The sequence below is a fragment of the Lipotes vexillifer genome, unplaced genomic scaffold, assembly GCF_000442215.2.
Source record: "Lipotes vexillifer unplaced genomic scaffold, Lipotes_vexillifer_v1.1 scaffold1747, whole genome shotgun sequence".
Lineage (NCBI taxonomy): Eukaryota > Metazoa > Chordata > Mammalia > Artiodactyla > Lipotidae > Lipotes > Lipotes vexillifer.
Window position 1 is genome coordinate 127586 of NW_006772865.1, and position 8367 is coordinate 135952.

Below are 8367 nucleotides of genomic sequence, written 5' to 3' on the forward strand. Positions count from 1 at the left end.
GTGTTTGGTTGACAGCATCCAGGTCATATGTCTGAGCCCTTGGTGCAAGGGAGGCTAGGAAAGTAAGTGTTGGTGTTTTCAGCTTCTACGGAGGGAAATGGGCTCTGCCTCGTGGGGTGTCAGTTGTGGGGTGGGGGTTCCCCAAACCCAAAAAGGGCATTCAGTATGCTGACTGTCTGAAAAATGATGATGAGCTTTTACTTCTAAATGTGGCCTCTTTGGGGCTGAACGGTATGGAAATGTGAGGAAGTGGAAACTTTCTCCCTGGTTCAAGAACGATTGATTAACAGAAGTGGAGTCGTTGGCCCAGAACCTGGAAAACAGATGCAGCAAGCAAGAACAAAGTATCGATCGCTGCCTGAGGATGTTCTGGCCGTAGCTGGGGCTGCCAGTCTGCTTGAATGGTGACGACAGCTGTGAGCATGTGAGCATTCCTATGGCCAGGCATTCTGTGAGGTTTTCTCCATATATTACCCTCATGACTATGAAGCAGTTATTATTTTACAGGTGAGAAACCTGAGTTGTGAAAGGGCCTATGAGATTTCCAAGATCTCAGTGCCAGGTACATCAGAGCAGAGGCAGGTTCTGCAGGCAGTTGCAGCTAATAGAGGCTGATGGTGAAGATGACCCAGCCAACTCTTCTTATAGAGTCTACACTTCCCAGACCTCATTCAACTCAGCTTCCCACAGAGACTTCCCAAGCAGAGAGAAGGAAATAATCAGTCACTGTGAACATGCTGGTCTCTGGTTTACACATAGTTTTTTGTGTAAATAAAAGACTGTGTTTAATAGTCTTTGGTTAATAAGGCCAGTCCCATGGAAAAAACTGTTTCCAGACCCTCCTAACTGAGAACAGGAGTAACCCCAGCAAGTAACCCTCTGAGAAATGGAGCTCACTGATGGGAAGGTGGTGTGCCTGTAAACTCAATTATTGTTAATAATAGTGCTTTTGACATAATGTGGGTTTAACAATGTGATACTTAAGTAGATGCTGCTTTGTTTTGTATAGTTAAACATTTTTTTGAGAAGATGTCTCATTTATCTTAAACTTTAAGGTACAACTTACATATCATAAAATACACCCCCCTTAGAATGTATAATTCAGTAATTTTCAGTAAATTTACTGAGCTGTGTAACCATCACTATGATACAGCTTTAGAACATTTTCATTACTCCACTAAGGTCCCATGAGCCAATTTACAGTTAATTGTTGCTCTCAACCCTAGCCCCAGGCAGTCACTAATCTACTTTCTGTCTCTACAGATTTGCCTTCTCTGGATAGTTCATATAAAAGGAAGCATACAATGTATGCTTCTTTGTGTCTGGCCTCTTTCACTTAGGAGAATGTTTCTGAGCTTCATCTGTGTTGTAGCATGATCAGTATTTCCTTCCTTTTTATTGCTAAGTAGTATTCTATTATTTATAAATATATATGGATAGATCACATTTTGTTCATGCATCCACCAATTGAATGATTCTTGTTCAATTTTACCTTGATTTCCTTAGGATACTGTCTGCTGAATGCGTACGTGGAGGCAACAGAAAGCAATAGGTGCTATCTTCCCAGCTGCTCCCCACCATCTTGTATTCATTATCCTTCTCTTTCTACTTTTGTATTTCACTCACCATCAGATTCCAGAGAGGTTGTGGGCCTCTCAGAAACCTGGTGGAAGAGTTTAAGCAGGAAGCACCGAGTTGTGCAATCAGACTATCTGGGTTTAAATTTCCATGTTCTTGCTGAGGCTTGGGCTTATTGTTTTAAACATATCTCTGAGCTTCAATGGCATGTATAATGGAGATGAACATAGTAGTTATGAGATTATTGTGAGTATTAAATGTGCCAGTGTATGTAAAGATCCAAGCTTTTGATAAGTTAGTAATTTATTAAGTATTAGCTTTGGGTGTGGGATGGGGGACTAGAGCTTAGACAAAACAAACAGCCTCTTCTGTGTCTCACTTTCTTTATAGCTAAAACAGAGCCAGGACAGACTAGGCAATGAAGGACCAGCACACTCTGACCTGATGGTTACGGGAAAAGGTACTAAGTGGCCAATTTCCAAGGAGACTGACTGAATCTTGCCCCATGAAAGGAAGGTGCTCTATGGAGTAAGGAAAATAAAAAGCATCTCAGTGGTGCTGAACTTATGAAGTCCAAGGAAGCAACTTTTAATTTGAATTCCTAAGTAGGAAAATATTCTGGTCTTCTCCACCTAATCATCATTTTCCAACGTGAACGAAGGCCTGTGTGCCAGGCTCGCATCCTACAGTGTGAGGCCCCTTCCCTACCTGGGCTTCTCTGAGGCACTTGCCCCTCTGAGTATCCGGGCGAGCTGGTAAGGCCTCCCACACCTGCTGGACTTTGCAATTATTTTAAGGCAGATTTCCATCATCACTTGGTTCCTGCCACTTGATTAACACTGTGAGGTACTCAACCCAAGCCTTCAAGGGTTCCTGCCTGAATTTACAGAGCAAAAGTTTCTTTGCATCTGATAGATTTGTGCTCTCATGATTCAGCTATTCTAAGGGGAAGAAAATCTATTGTTGCTATGCCAGCCCTTTCTGGGTTTCTCTGTTCAACTATTATTGTTAAAAAATATTAATTATAAGCAGGGATATTAAAATGAAAGTGAACACAGCCAGAAAGCTTTCTAATCTGCTCCTTCGCACTTTCACAACCCTGTTCTCCCCAAAGCCAAAGGGCAGTGAAGGCCGTGGGTTTGCACAATGGCTTGCTTCTTTTTTAAAATTTTATTGAAGTATAGTTGATTTACAATGTTGTTAATTTTAGCTGTACAGCAAAGTGATTCAGTTATACATACATACATATATTCTTTTTCGTATTCTTTTCCATTATGGTTTATCACAGGATGTTGAATATATTTCCCTGTTATATAGTAGGACCTTTGTTTATCCATTCTATATATAATAGTTTGCATCTGCTAATCCCAGACTCCCAAGCCCTCCCTTGCCCTCCCCTTGGCAACCACAAGTCTCTTCTCTATATTTGTGGGTCTGTTTCTGTTTCACACATATGTCATTTGTGTCGTATTTTAGATTCCACATATAAGTGATATCATACAGTATTTGTCTTTCTCCTTTTTAATTTTTTTTTTGCGGTATGCGGGCCTCTCACTGTTGTGGCCTCTCCCGTTGCGGAGCACAGGCTCCAGACATGCAGGCCCAGCGGCCATGGCTCACGGGCCCAGCTGCTCCGCGGCATGTGGGATCTTCCTGGACTGGGGCACGAACCTGTGTCCCCTGCATCGGCGGGCAGACTCTCAACCACTGTGCCACCAGGGAAGCCCTGAATACCTTTTATTTCTTTTTCTTGTCTTGGTTGCTCTGTGGCTTTCTTTTTTCTACTTAATTGTGGAGTATTTGTAATGTCCTTCATCCTTCCATAGGAACTGTAATATTTAGGTAGCTGTGACCTTCAAAACACAACACCAAAATTATCAGTAAGAGAGAAATCATGCATCAAAGTCAAAGATCAGGTCTTTGGACAACAAACACTTCTTTGCCATTTATGTTACCATTGTGATGAAAAGGTGGAATTAGGAGACTGCAGATGATGTAATAGACTTCTAGAAAGAGGCAGGCCCTGCACATAATTATAAGCTTCCCTGGGCAGGCCAAGTTTCCAAATGGGCAATGAATGTAGAGACCCTGGACTCCTGGGCTGATTCTATGTACAGCATTTAAAGAGCCTGCTCGTAAAATGGTCACAAGTAAGGTAGTTTTTAAGGGTACCAGCCTTCTGCCTTTCAGCTCTTAACCTGCGGTGGGTGGCAAAGGGGCAGGTTACTCTTTTGTCTCTGCAGCTGACCTTTCTCTTGGAGGATACAGTCCACCACATGCGAGGTGAAACTGGATGGCAAAACTGTCAAGACCTTCCTGGGAGGGAAGGGGTTTCAGGCGTTATTTTGGGTTGGGTGGCCACCAGTGTGATATCTCAGAAAGGCTCAGAATAAAACTAAAATGGGTGCTTTGAGGGGTTGCTGCCTGGGTCCCCATCAAAATTTGATTCTTGGAGAAGCTCACTAAATCCCTACAGTTTGTCAAAAGAAGCCACAGGAATTATCAACACACTAGAATTTGTGTGAGATGGGGGTGCACTCAGGATGGTGGACAACCAAGGTTTGAGAGCTGGGACCAGGTATTCCAGAGTCTGTGAATAGAGCAATGTTTTGTACAAGGGAAGTGCTCAAGTGGTGTTCGTGCTGCTGAAAGAGCCATCTTCTAATCTGTCCCCAGCCCACCCTTATGGTCACCTCCTTCCAGGGGGCCCTCAGTCTGGAGAACTGACTCCTGCATCAGGTCCAGCTAATCCGGACGCAGGTGGCTTTCTCAGCCCACTTTAGGGGCCTACGTGCTCAAAACGGTTCTCAAAATTAACACTTCTCTAGAAAAGGTAAGGATTTTCTGCTTCTACAGCATCTATGAGGTCCAGGCAATGGACACCTGAACAGCCATATATGCCCATGTTGTGCCATTTGCTTTATATTGCTAGTCCTTCTAAGGCACCCATCTTAGTGTTTTAATGCCAGCCCCTGCCAATGAGCCCAGTCTGTACAGAATGGTTCCCTCCGACCCTTACACTTTCTTATTGGCTTCCACAGATCTGGACCATGAACTACAGCCCTCCTTCTGTGTATAACTGACCTCCAGTTGATTGTTTTTCAAGCTTCTCCCGGAAGAACGCATACAGTACTGTTTCTTAAAAGGATGTGTGATCTTTGCTAGAGAAAAGTGTAACTAGAGAAGGAAGGGGAGGAAAGTGCCTTAAGTTGTAATCAGCATTGATTAAAAAACGTTATTTGAGAAATACCCCAAAGTTTGAAGTCCTGATCACCAACCAGCCTGGCCCATGTTCCTTAGAAATGGTACTTTGTACATGTTGCTGTTGGACTTTGAAATAGGCACAAGATAAAATAAGTGAAGGTTATTACTCTTCAACGGGAATGAAAAGCTGGAGCTCTAGTTTACAGGCTGTTTATGTACACTCATTTCCATTGATTTCCACTGTTGCTGGCTTGTAGCAAACTTTAAACTTCTTGTAGGCAAAGCCACCATTATTTAGGCACACTGCAAAGCTCAGACTGTTGGAGACTTGTTGGTCACCAGTGGTTTCTACTGACAGTTACTCATGTGAATAAAAGTATCCCAAGTGTGGAAAGATAATCCCATTCAGGGTAAAATACATAACCAGTCATGATAGCTTCTCTTCTCATTCTGCTCATTCTGCGATAAATAGATGTATCAATAGATAGTATGAATGGAAGGCCACTTTTAAGTTCTTAAACAATTTCTAAAATTTCCCAAATGTCCTTAAGAATTTATCATCTATTATTATGTTCTCCCTCAGTCACTGTAAGCCAGATCAGAGTATGTAGTCAGGAAGTTCGAAGGTGGCATTTGATCCCTTATGTGCAAACTCCAGAATCTAAACAAAATATGCAAAGACATTTTATCAGCTTGTGACATACCAAGGGGGTTCATGAATATTCAGGGTTCCACACTACTATATAATGCTGCATTTCTTGGTTTTATTTGAAACAATGCATATTTTTAGCATTTTATGGTAGGATTTTACACTTGTCATTTACACAAATTACAAGGTTCTCTTCAAGTCTTTAAAAATTTTTTTTAAAAATTCAGCCCATGTGCAGCACAAGAATATGCAAAACTACTTTACATTATACACACTTTTTATCAAAGGAGATACAAAATTCTGGCTTGTAGTTGTAGACAAATACAAGAAGCTTCAAACTAGACACAAAGGGTTAACATTAATTCTCAAATATAAGTCTGCACTTTGTGTTGTATTTCTCTGAGATGTGAATACCAAATTCCTAAGGGATTTTTACTTGTTCCTTTTTCAAAGGAAAAATGACAAGTTTCCCTTATTCAAGTCCCTCCCCATCAGCTCAGTCTATCAATCATCCTACTCTCCCATCCCTTAGTGCCAGATACTCACTTATATTAAAAAATCAGGGGTGGGCCATTTACATATGTCTGTGGACCAGATCCTTTTAGCTAACTCCTCTCTTGCAAAAATCTAAGCAGCCATAACTGATGGGAATGGTCTGCTACATTATGTTTGATATGACTTCACACTAGGTAATCTAGACAGATATGATGCTGGGTAATTAGTTAAAAGGAGATAGATGAGAGACAGAAGGCCCTACCAGTGTGCTTTTTATTGGTGGCAAATTGGTGGCCTTTAAGAATCAAGCTGTCTGATTCTAAGAGAGTTTCAAAATCTAAACAGAACATGCCCACTGATTGCTTGAGGGACCTCTCTGATGCTTATGCATAGGTACTCTTTCAGCATGTCGGAGGCAATATTTTATACTTCTAAAGGGTTATGAAGAGGTAATAAGGAAGAGTAGAGCTCTTTCTGCCCTTTCAAAGATATTATTTTCTATCACTGGTATCCACTGTTCCCTAGCCATCATCCAATACTTAAATGTGTATGTATATGCATATTTAAAAGAATTACCCATCTTTCACTCAGTCAGTATACAGCCAACTCTTGATTACCTATGAGAACATAAGTGACATTTACTACCAGAAAATTTCACATTTAACATAATCATCCTTTTTTTTTGACACAGCTCACGTTCACTGTTTTACATCTCACGTAGACTACAGCCTGTCAAGACCAAGTTATCACACAAATGTTTATGCCCTCGAAGCCATGATAGGTGTGTGCAAGGACACTGAGCACATCCAGATAGGGCTTGGGGGAAGGGCATAAAGTGGAGAATGGGGGCAGGTGATAACTCTGGGTGTGAGAAAGGACCAATCTCAAGTTCCTCCTGAATTAGCTCTTAATGGTATGCCTTCGTTATTTTAATTTTATGATTGATTACTGCAAAATCTAAAACCTGAGGCAGTCACTATTTTATATAGATAATGGAGAGTTGACTGTAATCATGTTCTTTGTTTCTTTGACTTTAGCCCTTTTACATAAAAAATTTCACAAGAAAACATAATATAAAAAGATTAAAAAAGACTACCATATGACATCTAGAAGCATTTATTTTATGCAAAAAACTTAAATATGAATGTGCACACAAAAAGTGCACACATTACCTATGCTGAACAATGCCAAGAAACAATATATTGATGCAACTGTTGTTTTCTAAAATAAACATAAAAACGTAGCCCGGACTGGCAGACAAAAAGCAAAGCACTTATTTCCCAATAGCACAATGCTGAAAACTGATAGCAATCCTAAACTCCTCCCACTTTCCTTACAAAGCTGCCAGAGTCCAACTATTTAAAAAAATTGACTTTTTTTTTACATCAATAATAAAAATCTGGTGACAGACATTATAAAACCAAATGCTGGACAGTCTTTACTCCTTTAAAATTCCAAATATTCCAACATAATCACAGGAGTAAAAACCACTTTAAAGTGATATGCTTTATGAAACAAAAAATAATATGTACATTTATTGCAAATTATATTAAACTAAAATGGAGGGGAAATCAAAATATGAAGTGATATGAAATCAATAATAATTTTAATTATTTTCTCACTCTGATAAAAATCAGAAAGCAACATTTATAAAATTGCCACCACATCACTTTTCATAGCAGGGAACTGAAATCTGTACATCTCATTTTGCAGAAAAGTAGGCAGGCAGAAAGAATTATACATAAAAGTTTCCAAAAGGAAAAACAAAGAAATATTTAATCTGATCTCTTTTCTTCTAAAAAATTAATTCAGTAGACTTCTATTTTTTTCTTGTGTAACATGGGAAATTCCTGGCTCTAAAATTGATGAATTCTCACTGTCAGTGTAAGGACATCCTATTAATTTCTTTAAAATAAAGACTGCAGCATGGAAATTAATGGTGTATTATGCTGTTAAACTCCAGATATGCAGGAACTGGAACCAAGTGTTAAGCAATTTGCTTAATTATTGACTTTTCATAAGAAAAGTCTGGGGGGAGGGTAGAACAGAGCTGCTTTTAGCCTCTCTCTCAAGAGTTTCTGCTGTACATTTCCATCAAAGGACTTGTGGTCAAGTGAAAAAAGGAAGTAATATAGCTTTTTTCAGTTTTCAAGGCAGAAAGTGTGTTTTGAAGTTAACTTCATTTTCTGTTCAGGGTCACTCTGAATCCAAGTTTTTGCAGAAGCTAGAGCCTGCTTCTGTTTGGCCTTCATTTTCTCCCTTTGCAAATGAATTTTCTTTTTACCTTGGGGATAGGAGTAGAAGAAAGCAATGTTAGAAAATATATAAACAGGAACACAAACCATACACAGATTATTTAATTTCTATACTTATTATCTAAAATCTGAAAATATTTTTTCATTGTTCATGTGACACTTCAGTTGATTTAGGAATCTTTCCCT